This window comes from Sus scrofa, chromosome X (genome assembly GCF_000003025.6).
Source record: "Sus scrofa isolate TJ Tabasco breed Duroc chromosome X, Sscrofa11.1, whole genome shotgun sequence".
NCBI classification, from domain to species: domain Eukaryota; kingdom Metazoa; phylum Chordata; class Mammalia; order Artiodactyla; family Suidae; genus Sus; species Sus scrofa.
The window spans coordinates 35,982,028-36,000,217 of NC_010461.5; the positions used below are offsets into that span (position 1 = coordinate 35,982,028).

The window sequence follows — 18,190 nt, forward strand, 5'->3', positions numbered from 1 at the left end:
AGCATCTCCACAGAGATGAGTCAGATTATTAACCCACTGCACCACAGCGGGAACTCTCAGAGGTTTTAATGTTTGGTTCCTTATTTACCTGGAATACACTTTTGGATGTGGGGATGTCTACCTCCCAGGGGTCAATAGCAGAGTTTTTAATCCTCAGAGCCGCTCTCAGAGCTCAATGTTACTGTGCTGTATTAGTTATCTGTTGCTGCACAACAAAGTACACCAAAATCTAGTGGCTTAAAACAACCAAAAGCCTTTATTACCTCCCTGTTTCTGTGGGTCAAGAATTTAGAAGACACTTAGCTCTGTGGTCTGGCTCAGGGTTTCTCGTGAGGTTGGAGTCACGATGTCGGCTGGGGCCACACTCATCTGAAGGCTTGACTGGGGCAGAAGGGCCCACTTCCAGGATGGCTCACTTGCATGGATATGAGGCAAGGGGCCTCAGTTCCTCACCCTGTGGACCTCTCCAGAGGGTTCTCCATAAAGTGTCCTCACCACATGGCAGCTGGCTGACCTCAGGTTGATCCATAAGAGAGCAGGGCACAAGCCACAATATCGTTGATAAACGAGCCTCACAAGTCACATTCTGTCATTCCTACAAGCTCCTACTGATCAGGGAAGCAGCATACAAGGGCGTGAATAATGGCAGGTGGGGGTGAGTGGAGGCCCTCTCGGAGGTGAGCTACCGCATGCACCATCCGGCCGACGGTGTTGGCTTGGCGGTTCCCGGCCCCGGGGATGAGGGTCCTGTGGGTCCAAAGTTTACTCGAGATGCGCGATCAAAGTCAGACAACTCCTCTAAACATCTGAAAAGGAAACTGGAAATTCTGGCTAGGAGCATAGGGGTCCCAAAGACTCTTCTGTAATTCTGCTCTTTTAGAATCCAGGAGAAAGACACATTTTTCAGAGGGAATCAGTTGAGGGATGCGGGGGGCCGAGACTTGATTCTGGGGTTTCTGACACACCTTCCATGACCTTCTCTGCTCTCCTGCAAGCACTGGCTGGGTCTCACTATGTGCAGTGGTCGAAGTCCCATCAAGGACACAGGAACCCCTCTAGGTGTCTGGAACGGAGGAGCTTAATGCATAAAATCGTTGACACGTGTGATGGAAAACAGAGCCAGGGTGGCAACAGGGAAGCAAGCAAGGGCAGGAAGCGTCTGTTGCCCCTAAAGCTGGAGGGATGGAGGGAGGATCTGGGTCACTGGCGCCGGGAGGTGGGCTCCGCAGGCAGAACCCCGGGCTGCACTGATTCTGTCCTCTGGGGTCCACAGCCACAGTGGCGCTCCAGGTGCTGCGGCCCAGAGCAAGGAGGAGAAATACCCTGGCTTCTCCCTTCCTCCTGTCCTTCCAGGGCCTTCCATGGATGCCAGGAAACGTGCAGGCAAAGCCCAGCAGAGGAAGGGGAGGGAGGGGGTGGATCTGAGGGCACGAGGCCCGGGGACTGGCACACAGGTGTCAGGCATGTGGCAGATTTTCTTTTCCCAAAATGGCCACCACAATATTTCCGGCTTTACATGTTTTTCTAGAACCACGCCATCCTCTCATCAACAGGCGGAGCCTGGGTCCCCCCTCCTCCATCCTGGGTGGGACTTAGTAATTGCCTCCGCCAATGAAATGAGCCAGAGGTGATATTGATTGACGACCGAGGCTGGGTCATAAAAGGCGATACTGCTTCCACCTGGGAGCTGGCTGCTCTTCCGACGCGGCTGCCGTGCTGGGAGCGAGGCCAAACCAGCCCGAGCAGAGCGTCCACACAGAGAGGCTGGAGGGGAGAGAAACGAAGGCCACAGATGATGACCAACGTTATGCCCCAGGCCCCCAGCCTCGGAGTCTTCCAGCTGCAGGGCCCCGGCGTCACGGAGCAGAGACAAGCCCGTCCCCGCTGTCTGAATTCCTGACCTACAGAATCGGTGGGCATCATTATTTCGTTTTATTTTTATGCCACTACGTCTTGGGGAAGCTCGTTGCACGGTTTATCGCATCAGGGAAAGCTGGGGAGAGGGGCAGAAGGCGTCTGGTTGCTTATTTGGGGCTCACGGTATTATCAGCCTCCTCTCAGAGCTTCTCTTTTGGGGCAGAACCCAGCCAATAGTTGGAATTGGTTTGAGTGTATGTGGCAGCTGATCTCACAGTCATGCAAAAATTTATTTTTGAGATATTCACTTTGTTGGGTTGGTTTTTTTTTAAGTTTTATCGAAGTATAGTTGATTTACAATGTTGTGATAATTTCTGCTGTACTCCTGCAAATTCTTAAAACTTTGTTTTTGGATCCATTCCCTTGAAGAATTCAGTAAGCTGTTTTTACACATATTTATTGAGGGCCTGAGCTGTGCTAGGCGATGAATAGACACTTGCAAACCAAACAGGCCCAGTCTCTAACTTCAGCCAGAAAACAAATCACCTAATAAGTAAATACACGATTACAAACGGAGATGAATGCCCAGAAAGAAAAATCTCGGATGCTGAGAGCGTGTAATAGAAGGTCTAGATTTTTTTGTCCGGGGCGCGGACGTAAGCTTCTCTTGGGAAGTGAGATTTCTTTCTCTCTCCCCTGACCTCTGCCTTCTCCTCTCTGTTTTCTGAAATGTACTTCTATCTTCCAAGCCATGAAAGGTTTTATATACTTTTAAAAGTTAGCAAAAACGATGGAGTTCCCGTTGTGGCGCGTCGGAAATGAATCTGACAAGCATCCATGAGGATGCGGGTTCAATCCCCGGCCTCACTCAGTGGGTTAAGGATCTGGTGTAGGTCGCAGACGTGGCTCAGATCCAGTGTTGCTGTGGTTGTGGTGTAGGTCAGAAGCAACAGCTCCGATTCAACCCCTAGCCTGGGAACCTCCATATGCCGTGGGCGTGGCCCTAAAAAAAGCAAAAAAAGAAAAAAAAAGTTGGCAAAAATGAGATTTCCTACTGAAAAGGATAGTCAGACACACATACAGTAAAAAACCCTCGCTCATAAGAAACCGGAAGTCATTGGGTTTTGGTATTTTTGCTTTTTGTTTTTGAATGACACGTGCAAACCAAGATTCTTTCCCCTAGAGAGTGCCTGGATGGTGCCAACATGCTGAATTTGTCTTTGAGTTTTAGGAGAGTGACTCTTAGTCCCCAGGAGTCAGGGACTCCAGGCCGACTGGTACGTGTGGCTGGTCTCAGCTTCAGTGTTTTCTCCAGAAGCCCGTGCACTGTGAGAGCTCTGTGGAAAGAGAAGAGGGGGTGCTGCGTGGAGACAGGGGAGCTGCACCAGGGAAGCTTGAGGAGCGGGTGCTGGGCTGCAACCTGGGGGCGAAAATGAGCAGCGGGTCAAGTCTCGGTTACAGCCACTGTGCTGAGAACCTGTCTGTCACTGCACTGAAAGATGGGTGGAGGAGCTCCCACTGTGGCACAGTGGGTTAAGGACCTGGTGTTGTCACAGCTGTGGCTTGGATTCCAACCCTGGCCCGGGAACTTCCATATGCTGTGAGAAATTGATAAACCCCTAGCCAGACTTATCAACCATATGCTGTGAGAGTGGCCGAAAAAGGAAAAAAACAAAGCACCCCCCCAAAAAAAAAACTCCACAAAATACAAAAAAAGAAAGATGGGCAGAAATTGCTATTTCCAGCAGGCTCCATAAGGAATGGGGCAGGTCTGAGACCATTCCCAAGGCTCTTGATTTCCCTGTGACTAGAGAAGGGGGGGGTTCCTCTGGAGAGGGGGCTGGGGTCTTTCCATCTGCTGCCTTTTCACAGGGCTGTCCTGTGGGTGGTGACATCTGGTCCATCGGCACTAAGCTTACACACAGCCTCTTCTACCTGTAGTTCTCCATGGGCTCAAGAGTAGGCATTGTTCCATCTCCTCCATCATGAGTGGTACCCACGCTAGTGCTGCTGCCTGCATCCACCCCGCCTGGTTCAGCAACCCCAGAATATGCTCACTCACGGTCCCTTGTAGGGTGCAGGATGGTCATTAGACAAGCAGCCAGACTCAGAGCCGCAGCCCTGACCCCGATACTGTGAGGGACACCCAGGGCTCGCAGAGCAGGCGGGAGGTATGGATGGGGGGGGGGGGCTTGAGGCCATGGCTGCTTTGATGGTGCCGCTTGGGTCCAACTCCGGGGCCTTGCTGCCAGCTCACTCCATCCAGGTCTGCTCCCCGCTCTGATTATTCCCTCCCCCAAGATACCGAGGCTTATAAATGGCTGATCCCTGTGGACCTGCTTGCCCCTAATTTTGTTGGAGGCCAGGGCAGGAAGGCACACAGAGGCCCACATTCCATATCTCCAAATATCCAACAATGAAAATCAAGCCTGTCAGCCTGAAGCTGACGAATGTAACTTCCCTGTGATGGGACAGGCTGGGTGTGAACCTAGAATGCTTGGATTCCGAGGCGTTCCACCCTGAAGCACAGCTGCCTTCTGCCCCTCCCCGTCAGTCACCCTTCCTTTCCCACCAGTGGGGCTCGGTCCCACCCTGGGAGGGGCCTGCTCACCCTCCAGCCCACCCAGTCCAGCGCTGTCCACTTTCTGCCCTCCCCAAACTCCCCCTCCAAACAGCACCCCCTGGCTGCCTAAGGGGGGGACAGAGAGTGATGTGTGCCCTTAGGAGATCTGAGCAGTCCCTGGTAGTGAACTTAGGGAATTCTGGGGTCCTAGGATCCCAGAGCATGTCCAGAGGAGAGAAGGGATTCCAGGCGGGTGTCCCGTTGGTCCCGTGAACGCCTTGCCTCCTAGCAGGGGTGTGGCCAGCGCAGGGCCCTCTTGAGCATGGACTCAGGCCAGGGGCCTTGATCACCCAGTCTTAAGGGCACTTCTTAGCCTAAAGAGCAGACCAAGTCCTGCGCAGTAGAACTGCCCTGTGTCCTTTGAGCCGTCACTCATTTCCTTCTCCTTCCTGTGCAGCTAGGAACCTTCCTTGGGGCTAGTCACCTGCCTCACACCCATGTTTCTAAGGGTGATGCTCGAAATATTTGACCCCCGTGTAGGACAGGCAATGACCAATGAGAGCAGATGCTTGCTCAGGGCTGACCTGGGATTCTGGAGACCCTCTACGGGGTTGCTAGGTCATTGGGAGACAGAGGAGGGGTCAGCGCCACAAAGAGGGACATTGAAGATGAGGCTTGGGGAAGAGGCCATTTATCATCAGTAGGGAGACATCTCACCATTTTAACCATGGTGCTGCCGCACTTGCGAATGTGAATTCCGCTTCCTCCTCATCTTCCTAGGATTTTATTAGGGGCAGCATTGTGTGCAGCTCAAAGACTATGTCCCCAGCTTTGCTTGAAGCTTAGAGGTGGCTCATAATGCATCAGGGCAAGTCTTTAAAGGGGTTCATTTAACTGGGAAAAGTCCCCTTTGCCCCTTGCCCTTCTCCTCCTTGCTAAACCTCTTCTGCCTGCAATGAGGATGGCTGGAGTGCCAGCAGCTATCTCGTGACCTTGAGGATGGAAGCCCCATGCCAAAGAAAGTAAAGCAGAAATACAGAAGGAATTCGGGACCCTGATGACTGCAGAGCTTCCACACCAGAACTAGATTGCCCACGACTGGGCTCTTTTTTTATGAGAGGATAAATTTCAAATTTGTGTAAGCCTCCATACAAAGGTATCTGTCATTAGCATTTACATTTGATGGCTACCTCATTGCAATTCTAGTTCTCAAGGCCCATGTCTCCAGGGTCAGGGATGTGGATGAGAAAGGCATCTTCATTGGCATGTGTCTGCCATGGTTTCGATGGGTTTTGTTAGCTTCTCCTTAAAACCATTCGGGCGCCTAGTGTTACTCTCCTCGCTTTGACTGTTGGGAAAACTGGTCTGAGAGGTCACATGGCTTAACTGGTGGCAGAACTGGGACGAAGCCTGGGTCTTGCGGGCTCCAGAGCCTACACCTTCTCCACCCTATTTCTGTCTCTGCAGAAAGAACTGGGGTCCCTTCCTGCTCACCTCTGGGGACAGTGCCTGGGAGGTCCTCAGAGGCTGGGCACTGTTGAGATGGCCTTTGCAGATCCTACAGCACCTCATTGGCACCCTGGCAACTGCCTGTTCAGAAAAGTAGGGTGTGTGTGTGTGTGTGACAGAAAGGGGTCTTTAAAAATCTTTGTCTTTGGGGAGTTCCTGTTGTGGGTCAGCAGCAGCAAACCTGACTAGTATTCATGAGGATGTGGATTCGATCCCTGGCCTCGATCAGTGGGTTAAGGATCCGGCATGGCCGTGAGCTGTGGTGTAGGCCGGCAGCTACAGCTCCAATTTGCCCCCTAGCCTGGGAACCTCCATATGCCGCAGGTGTGGCCCTATAAAGACACCCCCCCCCAAAAAAAAACCAAACTCCTGTCTTTGGAGTTCCCTCATAGCCTAATGGTTAAAGATCTGGCATTGTCACTGCTGTGGCTCGGGTTCGATCCCTGGCCTAGAAACTTCCACCAGTAAAAAACCAAAAATTTCTACGTTTCCCTGTTGTTACTCTTGAGTTAGAAAAGCCCAGAGAAAATCTCAGTAGGGCTATGAGATGGAGGGTAGGGAGGAGCCGCGAGGCAGGTAGCAGCAGCTTTCTGCCGTTCAATTCAGTGAAGGGAAAATGCCTGGGCAGAGGGAGGGCAATGGTGGAGCCATCTCTGAGGCGGGGGCCTCGGAGCGGCCTGCCAAGGAGCTTGGGCTCCACAGGCCTGGAGGCTGCCGTGTCCTCTGCCCAGCACCCTTGTTCCCTCCGATCCCAAAAGCCCAGCTTCTCCCCAAGCTCTAAGGGCAGCCGCAGCAGGAGGACCAGTCTACGAGGCAACGTTATTGTCCCAAAGGTCACTAGTGGACGCTGGTGGTGGCCCCGCGCCTGGTCCTCGTCCCTTCTTGAACTTCTCTGCCTGACACTTCCTTGCCTATCTGGGGACTAGGGATAGAGAACTGTCCAGAAGCCCGAAGCCCTTGCCTTCCTGTAGCTTTGCCTGAGTTCTCCATGACCTGCCTGTCTCTCTGGGGCCTCAAGCCTCTCCTTCCGCCTCCCCTGCTTCTGCCCAGGGCCTTGCAGAGGGGAGGCAGCCTCTGACAGCCCCCAGAGAGAGCTGGCCCCCGAGTCCTGGAGGAAGAGCGAGCATGCGCAGAGCGGGAGCGGAGGCCGTGCGCTCCGAGGGCCTCCCCAGGGCTCGGCCTCCCCGCCCAGCGCCTCCCTGTCCTGACGCCCCTCGGAAAACGTGACCCACCAGGCCCTCCTGACAAGCCCCCCGACGCGCTCCCCCCCTGCGCAGGCTCCCAGGCGGAGGAGATGGAAAACAGAGCCTCCTGAATGTTTAACTTCAGCAGAGATGATAATAACTTTCCCATGGACGCAACTGTATCCTTTCCCTGCGTTCCTGCGGGGATCCCGAACCGCCATACGGTTCTCATTTGCAGCTCGTTCCTGAGGAGGCCTCATTTCCTCGCCACACACCCCTGATGTGGTCAGGGTCTCCCTCCCACAGCCCAGCCGGGGCGAGGGGGCTGCGCGGGCGTCCCTGCGCTTTCCCCTCGTGGCTGCCCCCTCCCCACCCCCGCCCCCCTTTGCCGGCCTGGCCTCCCCGGACCCCTCTCTCTCTCTCGGCATCTGCTCTTTCCCTAATCCCCACCCCCCCAAAGCCTCAGGCCTTTGAGTCCCCGCTCCCCATGCCCAGGGGTTGTGGTCAGGGCTGGACCACTCCCCCAGGCTGATGTGCCCTTTCCAGAAGCTTCTCCCACTTAGCCTGGTAGGCATGTCCAGTGACTCCAGGGGTCACCCTTAGCCCTGTATCCTATGTGAATGGCGCCTGCTGGAGTAAAAGACAAACGGCTGTGCTTTAGACCCTCAAAGGAGAGCAGGTTCAGAGTCCCTTCCAGCCAGGAAAAGACCCCAACCCCCTCTTGCCAGGCAGCCCTGTCCCCCGAGCGTTTGCCCTCACACATCCATCACCTCTCAAAACTTGGATCTCACAGGAAGCCCAGAGGAGTTGAGAAGAGGAAAGAAAAGAAGGGTGGATTCCCATGTTTGGGGATTTTTTTTTTTTTTTTTTTAAACATACTCACCTTCCTGGCATCCCCCATGCTTCCAAAGCCCCCTGTGGGCGTACGGAGTGGGAGTCTGTTAGCGGCATTTGACAAAATGGACGAGGAAGAGGACCCAGGGAGGCTGAAATGACAAAATTCGGGTGTTGGAGTCAGATCAGGGCCCCTGAGGTCCTGGCTTTGCCCGCGTGGTACCATGCTCGGGGCAGAAGTCACAGAGAGGGAGGAGGCCCTGGCTGGCGGTGAGGCGTGTGGACGTTGGAGCCGGGGGGTCGAGGCGGCAAAGGCTCCGGCCCCACCGTTTGCAAACCGAGAAACCTCGTGTGAGTCAGTGAACCTCTCTGTCCCTCCGTCTCCTCATCTGTCACACAGGGATTATGCTAACGTGGCAATGGGTCGCTTGAAGATCGGTGCCAGGAGCGAAGCAAGGGCTGTGATCACTGCTCTTCTGAGAGGTGCGGGAGGTGAATGAAAGGCCACTTTGAACGTGGCTTCTCCCCCCCTCCCCCGGTCCTCCTCCCCGCAGCACACTCGAAGGCCTCGGGGACAAGTGGGCCCTGTGGACGCTGCTGTTCTGCCTCTGCCTGCGGCCACCACAGAGGTCACGGCCCAGTGGCTTTTACACCCCCCCCCCCCCCGTTGGCAGCTCGCTAGGCCTCAGTCAGCTGGGTCCATCTGGGCTCAGGGACCCCAGGGGTGCCCTCTCGGTTGCCCAAAACGTACCCACAGAACCCCAACTACCCCGGAGAAGCAGGAGCTCGGAGCAGCCCTCAGGAGCCCAGCTTGCCCTCCAAGCCTCGTCCTTCTAGGCGGTTCTGCTGTCTCCAGCCGGACCCACGATAAACAGATGTGAGGAGATCTCAAAGTGCCTTCGATGGGTTCGGGCCGAGGGGGCCCTTTGATCTGCTGCCGGGCCTCAGCACTCACCCCGTCAACCCCACCGCACCCGGCTTTCAGTCCCCCTCTTGGCAAAATGCTGCCTCAGCCCTCCACGCCAGGCCCCGGGGTCTCGCTGGTTGATGAGGCGCCGGGTCCCACCCCGCCTGCAACCCGGACCCAGCCGTTTACTAAGTCACCCGTTGGAAGCTGAAGCCAGCACGCTGTAGCGGGTCTGCAGAACCCGAACGGTTTCATTCTGAGCTTCGGTTGCCAAACTTGAAATTTTGATGATGCTGGCAGTGGGCAGCCTGCCATCGGCCTGTCTCATCAGACGCAGAGCCTGCCTGCTTTCCCAGACCTTGGCCCAGTGAAAGGAGGAATCACCCTGAGTCTTCTTTCTTCTTCCTAGAGTAGACCTTCCTGTGAATGCTTCTTGTGGAGAACTTGTGGAATTTTCCTTAAGACTTGAGAAATGGCTTTGAGGGATTGCGTTATAACGGAGCAAAATCAACCCCGGTCACTGATGGGCGCCTCTTTAGATGTTTTGGCTGCTAGGCCCCCAAACTCAAAAGGAGGTGTGTGCTGAGGTGGCGAGGCCTCCTCAGCGCCTTTGGGGTGCGCTTCAGGACAGGTTCTGGTAGCCACGTCGGGCCGTGGGGCCTCGGCTGGCCTGTTCCTGGGGCTCTTGTTTCAGCCCTGGGCCTCGAGCCCCACCTGAGGAGTTGATGACGTGCAGGCCAACTGGGTGCCTGTGAGGGAAGAACTTCCTCATCAAATGAAAGCAGCTGTGGGGAACATGGAGGACCACTTCTGGAAGAATCTCCAGGAAGGAAGGGGATCCTTATCCTGAATTTTCCTGTGAAGCAGAGGCTCTGGCTGCATTGATGGTTTTACCTCCATGACGGCTGGGCAACTTCTGCTAATCTGAGAGGGCTTGATAACCTAGGTTCATGAACTCACCAAATACTTTTTTTTTTTTGTCTTTTTAGGGCCACACCTGCGGCATACAGAAGTTCCCAGGCTAGGGGTCCAATTGGAGCTACAGCTGCCAACCTACACTCACCACAGCTCACAGCAACACGGGATCCCTAACCCACTGAGCGAGGCCAGGGATTGAACCCGTAACCTCATGGTTCCTAGTCGCATTCGCTAACCACGGAGCCACGACGGGAACGCCTCACCAACTATCTCACAAGTGGCTGCCATGTTCTGGTCTAGGCACTGGGGACATCTTGCTGAACAAAATGGATAAGAGGTTCCACCTGTCAATGGAATTTACATTCTAGGAACGAGGGAAGACAAACAATAAGCTTAACGAGTGAATTATCACATCTCTTAAAAAGGAGAGGAGAACGGGGGCTGGGGGTGTGAGATGCGGTTGGTGGCTGAATTGAATAGGATGGTCAGAGAGGCCTCATCAAAAGGTGACATTGGAGCAAAGGCTCAACGGAGGTGGAGGAGGCCGGGCAGTTATCTGGGGAAAGAGTGTTCTAGCCGGAGGGAACAGCCCGCGCAAAGGTCCTGGGGCAGGATCGCCCGGGACCTTCCATGAGCAGCAAGGAGGCCAGTGTAGCTGGGGCAGAGGGAGGGGGCGAAACGGGGCAGACTCTTGTAGCCTCTCGTACCCAGTGGTCTTGGAGACCATTGTCAAGACCTTGGCTTTTACTATGAGTAAAATGGAGAAGCACTGCAGGGCTTTGAGCAAAGGAGTGACATGATCTGACTTAGGTTTTAAGAGGATCACCTTTTTATTTTTTTTTAATTGTTAATTTTTAAAAATTCAGGTATGGTTGATTTATAGTGTTGTCAATTTCTGCTGTCCAGCATAGTGGCCCAGTCACACATATGTACACAATCTTTTTCTCATGCTATCTTCCATCATGTTCTACCCCCAGAGATTGGATAGAGTTCCCTGGGCTGTACCATAGGACCTCATTGCCTACGCATTCTATTTTTTCTTTTTCTTTTTCGGGCCGCCCCCATGGCACATGGAAGTTCCCAGGCTAAGGGTCAAATAAGAGCTATAGCTGCCAGACTATGCCACAGCCACAGCCACAGCCACGCAGAATATGAGCCGGCTCTGCCGCCTGTACCACAGCTCATGGCAATGCTGGATCCTGAACCCACTGAGCGAGGCCAGGGATTGAACCCGTGTCCTCATGGATCCTAGTCGGGTTTGTTACAGCTGAGCCACAATGGGAACTCCTGCTTATCCATTCTAAACGTAATAGTTTTCATCTACCAACTCCACACTCCCCATTCATCCCATTTCCTCCCTCCTCCCTCAGGATCACCTTTTAAATACAAACTTTCTAAGATTCTCATGCAGGATAAAAAAGGAATAAGCAATATTAAATTTCAATATTGAGTTTCTCATATGTGCTAAGCATTGCGTATCCCAGTTGCTAGGAGTATAGCAGCCTCTTTATTTAAGGAAATTTGTGTGTGTGTGTGTGTGTGGTTTCCTGTTAGGAAACAAATTCAATTACAACCCTAAGGGAAGAAGCACAGAGGTAATAGGAGGCGTCCAGGGAGACCTCCTGAGGAGATGATGGATTTGGGTTCTGAAGGCCGAATAGGCGTTTTCCAGGTTGGGGAAAGGGGAAAAGTCATTTGAGCAAAGGAAACTGGAGAAAGGAATGGAGCCTTGAAAGGGCAGAGAACTATAAGTAATTCAGGGAATGAGTGCGTGTTGTTCTGTTGAACGCTCCAGAGGGAGTGGACAGAGATAAAGTTGAAGAGTGAGGGGCAGAGTGACGGCGAAGCGCCTGCCCCTTCTCCCACGGCGGCTAAAGACGGGCGCTCTGCTCAGGCTTCACACGTCAACAACCAAAGTATCTGGTTTCAAAGATTTCACCTGACCAAGGCTGATAGGTTCTCCGCGCTACGTTTTGTCCCAGTTTGGGTTGGATTTTTTTCCCCCTGTTTTTATGTGTTTAAACCCAACCCCCTTCGCCAACACGAAACGTACAACCAGGATCCATACACAGAAGCCAACACTGCGTGCAAGGAGTTTAGTTGGGAGGTGAAACCAGCAATAGCAGTAAAGGCACAAGAGGGAATGAGGCAGGGAAGCGGGGGAGGGAAGAAGCCCAAGGGAGCCAGACCCAGTCCTGCTGGGGCCTCAGGGAATGCGTAGAATATACCTGAGGGGCGAGGGAGCTGGGGTCCTCCAGTCCCATCAGTCTTCAGCAGAGGGCTGCCCTCTGAGGCTGCGGACTTGACTCTCACAGCCCGCCCTGTAGCCAAGGAAAAAGCCCGGGCAAAGAACTGGAGCTGTGAAAGGTGCCTACCAAAGGCCCACGTGGAGGCCCGCACAGCCTCTGCTGCAATGGTATGTATTTCTTCAACCACCAGCTGTATCACCACTGTGCTGGAGACGCCTTGAGCCTGCCCAAGGCCAAGGCCACCCCTGTGGATGGCGTCAAAGGCAGACCAGGCCAAGGCCCATCCTTGGGTGTTCAGGGTGCCCCCTTGCTGCGGTCCACATGACACAGGCTCTCGGGTAAAGGGACAGCATTTGCCTTTTTGTGTTTGCCGCCTTTCACTAAGCATAATGTCTTCGTGGCTCATCCCTGTCATAGCCTGGGTCGGAATTTCCTTCCTTTTTAAGGCTGAACGATACTCCATGGCGTGGGTAGATGACATTTTGCTTATGGACATTTGGGTTGGCTCCACTCTTTGGTTATTGCGAGTAATGCTGCTTTGCACGTGGATGCGCACGTATCTGTTTGAATCTCTTGCTTGCTTGGGGTCTATACCTAGAAGTGGCGTTGCTGGGTCACGTGGTAATTCTATGTGTAACTTGTTGAGAACCCACCATCCCGTTTTCTGCAGAGGCTGCACCGTTTCCTATTCCCCCCAGCAGCATATGAGCATCTCTTTTAAAGACACTTGGGGGAGTTCCCATTGTGGCCCAGTTAGTTAAGAATCTGACTAGCCTCCGTGAGGATGTGGGTTCGATCCCTGGTTGCAGACGCGGCTCGGATCCCGTGTTGCTGTGGCTGTGGTGTAGGCTGGTGGCTACAGCTTGGATTCGACCCCTAGCCTGGGAACCTTCATATGTCGTGGGTGTGGCCCTAAAAAGACAAAAATAAATAAATAAAAGACCCTTGGGTACAGCTCTTCAGAGCAGCCGGTATGCTGGGGATGGGCTGACCTCCCCCCCCCCACCCCGCATGGAGGGATTATGGCAGAATCAAGTCACCCAGACTTGCGTGGCCAGGCATTATGACAGTTGAGGGGACCCTTTTGGTCTCTGAATGTTCCAGTTCATTCTACCGTGGCAGCATTGCTTCAGTTGGCCTACGTCCTGGTGCTGGTCAGCTGGAAGGACACGGGCTTGAGTCCTGCCTTTCCTAGGGCTCTGTGACCTCAGACAAAGGACTTCGCCTTCCTGAGCCTTGGCTTCCTTCTCTATTCAAACAAATGGGAAGCGTAATAGGGTGGGGATGGGCGTGCAGGGGCTCGCTTGCTCTCGTGCTCAGCACAGGGCCTGGCACATGCTTTGTGCTGTCATTGGGCGCCACTGTCATCGTGATGTGTTTATGGGGAGTCTGCTGTGGGTGAGCGTCTTGGTGGCAACTTATGCACCTAAAGTCAAGGTTAAGAGTCTGCTTGGTGCCCATTTCTGTGCTAGGATTTGGGGCCAGCGCATGGTGGCCGATGCCATAATACACTGTCCTGGCTCCCCTTCAAGAAAGCACTTGCTGGAATTCCCTTCCTGGCTCAGCGGTTAACAAACCCGACTAGGATCCATGAGGATGCGCGTTTGATCCTTGGCCTCGATCAGTGGGTTAAGGATCTGGTGTTGCTGTGAGCCGTGGTCATAGACGTGGTTCAGATCTTACATTGCTGTGGCGGAGGCCGGCAGCTGTAGCTCTGATTCGACCCCTAGCCTGGGAACCTCCATATGCCAAGGATTTGGACCTAAAAAGCCAAAAAAAAAAAAAAAAAAAAAAAAAAAAAAAAAAAAAGCACTTGCTATGCTGGTTTGTGGGATGCTTTCAAGGGACCCCTCCAGCTGTCAGCACCTTCAGGGGCTACCTCAGCTGCAGAGAGTGCCCAGGTCAAAGTCATGCCCTTCTGGTGACCTTTTAAAGAGGGGATATAAAGGTCTAGTCACCTCGGCCTGCCTCTGGACAACTGTGTGGAGGGCTGAATAATGCTCCCAACCTCCCAAGGTGTCTATGTCCTAGTTCCGGGACTCTGTGAGTAAGTTTGTCACCTCATATGGCAAAAGGGACTTTGCAGATGTGATTAAAGGAAGGATCTTGCCCTGGAGAGATTATCCGAGATTATCCAGGTGGACCCAATGTAATTACAACAGGCCTTAGAACGGGGGGCAGGAGGACCAGAGTCACAGAAGATGATGCGATGATGGAAGCCAGGTCAGAGTGATGTGCCTGCTGGCTCTGAGGTTGGAGGTAGGGCCCCGGGCCAAGGGTGAAACCTCCAGAAGGAACGCAGTCCATTGCCACCATGATTTTGGATTTCTTTCTTTTTTTTTTTGTCTTTTTAGGGCCGCACCCGTGGCATATGGAGGTTCCCAGCCTAGGGGTCAAATTGGAGCTGCAGCTGCCGGCCTACACCACAGCCACAGCAATGCCAGATCCTTAACCCACTGAGCGAGGCCAGGGATCGAACCCGCAACCTCATGGTTCCTAGTCGGATTCGTTAAGCACTGAGCCATGACGGGAACTCTGATTTTGGATTTCTGATCTCTCGAACCATAAGAGAATACATGCGCGGTGGTGTAAGGCAGCACGTTGGTGGCAATTTGCTCCAGCAGCAATAGGAAACTCATCCAGCTCTGAAGGTGGGTCCAGTTCCAGTGCTCCCGGGGTGGGGGTGGGGGTGGGGCTCTGGAAGCTGCTGCCAGGCCTCCCTCTGCCCCATCCTGCTCTCCCCACTCCCTTCTGCAGAGGATGATGCCATAGGCTCTCCCTAATAAACATCCTGCATCTCGAACTCCATCTCAGAGTCTGCTTCTGGGAAACCTGAGCTTCCACAGCTTAGATATATATTATACACACACACACACACACACACATATGTATTTATCATGGACAATTTCAAACAGAAAAGTAGCGAGAATAATCTGGCAAAATCTCATCGCCCAGCTTGGATAATCACCAACTCATAGCCAATCGTATCTGACCTGCACAGGAATGGTGGTTTGAAGGTAGAAGCATAGCTCTGACCCTGGAGACCCTCCTGGTCCCAGTGGGGACTTCGGATGGTGCAGACAGCTCTGAGGCCAACAGAATGCCAGGCAGCGGTCCCCACGTCAGTGAGTGTGGGGCTAGGGGCGCAGAGAAGCAGCCTTGGAGAAAGGCAAGAAGAGGGCCGGCCAGAGCTGGCAGGGCGTGTCCTAGGTCATGGGCACACTGGCCTAAAGTGTCCTGGGTCCAGGCAGGAAGCAGGGGACGTGTGAAGGGACAGTGGCAGGCAGCACTTGCGTAGACATCACCTGACTTTGTGTTACACTCCACTTTTTTCCTTTCTTTGTTTTTACAGCCGCACCCATGGCATATGGAGGTTCCCAGGCTAGGGGTCCAATTGGAGCTACAGCTGCCGGCCTACACCACAGCCCCAGCAACTCAGGATCCGAGGCATGTCAGCGACCTACACTGCAGATCATGCCAATGCTGGATCCTGAACCCACTGAGCCAGACCAGGGGCTGAACCCACACCCTGATGGATACTATGTCGGGTTCTTAACCCACTGAGCCATGACAGGAACTCCTCCATTGTCTTTCTAATCTTTTTTTTCTTCTTCTTTTTTTTTTTTTTTAAATAGGCCTCCATCTCATTCAACATGACTTAATAATAACAATGCGAGAATAGTGCCAGGTGCTGAGCCAAGTACTTCACGCGGTCCTCTCGCAGTCTGGAGGCCAGACTGAAATCAGGGTGTTGGCCAGGTTGCGCTCAAAGGCTCTAGGGAAGGACCTTTTCTTGCCTCTTCTCAGCGCCCCAGGCATTCCTTGGCTTGTGGCCACATCCTTCCAATCTCTGCTTCCGTTTTCACGTGGCCTTCTTTCCTCTCCACGTGCTCTTCTCTGTGTGTCTCTTATCAGGACATTTGTCCTTGGATCCAAGGTCTGCTTGGATAATCCAAGACTATCTCAAGATCTTTATTTTTTAATTTTTTTGTAATTTTTTTTCCGTTATAGCTGGTTTACAGTGTTTTGTCGATTTTCTACTGTACAGCAAGGTAACCCAGTCACACATACACACATACATTCTTTTTCTCTCATTATCCTGCTCCATCATAAGTGACTAGATGTAGTTCCCAGGGCTCTACAGCAGGATCGCATTGCATGTCCATTCCAAAGGCAATAGTCTACATATATTAACCCCAAATTCCCAGTCCATTCCCCTCCCTCCCCCTCCCCCTGGCGACCACAAGTCTGTTCTCCATGTCCATGAGTTTCTTAAGATCTTTATTTATTTATTTTTTATCTTTTGTCCTTCTAGGGCTGCACCTGCGGCATATGGAGGTTCCCAAGCTAGGGGTCTCATCAGAGCTGTAGCCACCAGGCCTACGCCAGAGCCATACCAGATCCGAGCCACATCTGCGAACTACACCCCAGCTCGCGGCAACGCCGGATCCTTCACCCGCTGTGACCACAAGCTCTTTCCTGCTCTTCCCATGGAAAGGCGGGCTCACTGCCCCTCACCTTGAATCGGGGTGGGCTTGTGACTCGCTTGTCACCGAAAGAATGTGGCATGACTTCCAGTAGTACTTCCCCAAAGGTGATGCAGAGTCTGCCTTTTTTGCGGAAGCATTTGCTTTTGGAGCCCTGAGCTGCCAGGTGAACCATCTGACGGCCCTGAGGCTGCCATGCTGGGAGGAAGCCCAGGCCACGTGAAGAGGCCCCACGCATTGGTGTCCTGACCAGTAGCTCCAGCTGAGACCCGCCAGCCAGGGGCCCCTGCCTCCAGACGATTCCAGCCCCCAGCCATCCTGTCACCCTCAGCCGTGAAGTCTTCCCAGCTGAGGCCCCAGAAACCATGGAGCAGAGACAAGCTCTCCCTGCTAGCCCATCTGAATTCCTGACCCCCAGAATCTGAGGATAATAAAACGGCCGTTTTATGCCACTATGTTTTGAGGTTTTGGGTTTTTTTTTTTTTTTTTTTTTTTTTTTAGGACCACACCCACGGCATATGGAGGTTCCCAGGCTAGGGGTCTAATCGGAGCTGTAGCCACCAGCCTACACCACAGCCACAGCAATGCAAGATCCGAGCCTTGTCTGTGACCTACACCACAGCTCATGGCAAGGCTGGATCTGAACCCACTGAGCGAGGCCAGGGATCGAACCTCCAACCTCATGGTTCCTAGTCGGATTCGCCTCCACTGCGCCACGACAGGAAATCCTATGCCACTAGGTTTTGGGATGGTTTGTCACATAGCAATAGTGACCAGGACACCCTTCCTTGTCTAGAGAAAGCCCCACGTTGGAGGTGAGCAGTTCCTGAGAAATAGGTCTGATTGGAGAGAAACAAAGAAAATATATCCTGTCTGAGCACGCGCCCCTGTCCCAATTCCCGGTGGTTCTGGGATGGATGAGAAATGGGAAAGGGGGGAGGGACAGAAAATGGAAACAGGTCCTTTGAGCACGAGAAACCACCTCTCCCCCAAACCCATTCACAGGAAGAGCAGTAGGGCCTGAGGCTGCAGTCAGGCCTCCCTCCAGCCCCTGCCAGACCAAGGCTCCTGAAGGTGGGCTCCAGCGGAGCCCAGCAGGAGTCACAACTTCTCATGCGAGTGCGGCTGGCAGCAGGCACCCCCCTCCCACCCCCCATATCCCTCTCCAGGCCCTGACCACCCTACCCCAAGGGGATGATGGCCCCTCTAGGTCTGCATGGCCAAGGCGTGGGGTGGGGGGTGGGGGTCTGCCTGCAGCCCCAGCTGCCAATTATAGCACAGGCCCATTCATTTGCTGGATTGGATCTTGGGATTTTGTCATTTGCTATGCGGAGGTTTTCTTTCCGACTAATTTGTTTACCAGGTTTAATTCTTCAATCATGTTTTCATTTTAAGAGATTTCAGGGTAATTATGAACTTTGAATAAATCCATCTGAGGCACCAAAGTGCGCTCAGCTCGGCTCCACTCTGCCAGGGCCAGCCCCGCCGCCGTTGCTAGACTAGAGATTTGGTGTCAATAGGACCTTTCCCGCCCACCCCCACGCCAGCGCCTGCAATTGAAAACAGCTGGGCTTCTAGGAGCCAAGGTCAGGATTTGAGAACAAGCCACAGCTGAAAACCACACTGGAGCTGGGGAGAGAGGGAATCAGGCTGGGGTGTGAGTGAGGCTTCAGAACCTGTGA

General features: G+C 53.4%; 1 long non-coding RNA gene across 1 annotated transcript; it reads right to left on the reverse strand.

Annotated features, from left to right (window-relative positions):
• Positions 234-12,214, reverse strand: LOC100512449. Its single transcript, XR_116407.4, has 3 exons — positions 12,001-12,214; positions 7,997-8,099; positions 234-1,764 (listed from the first exon to the last, which is right to left on the reverse strand). It is a non-coding gene; the product is annotated as an uncharacterized LOC100512449 (long non-coding RNA).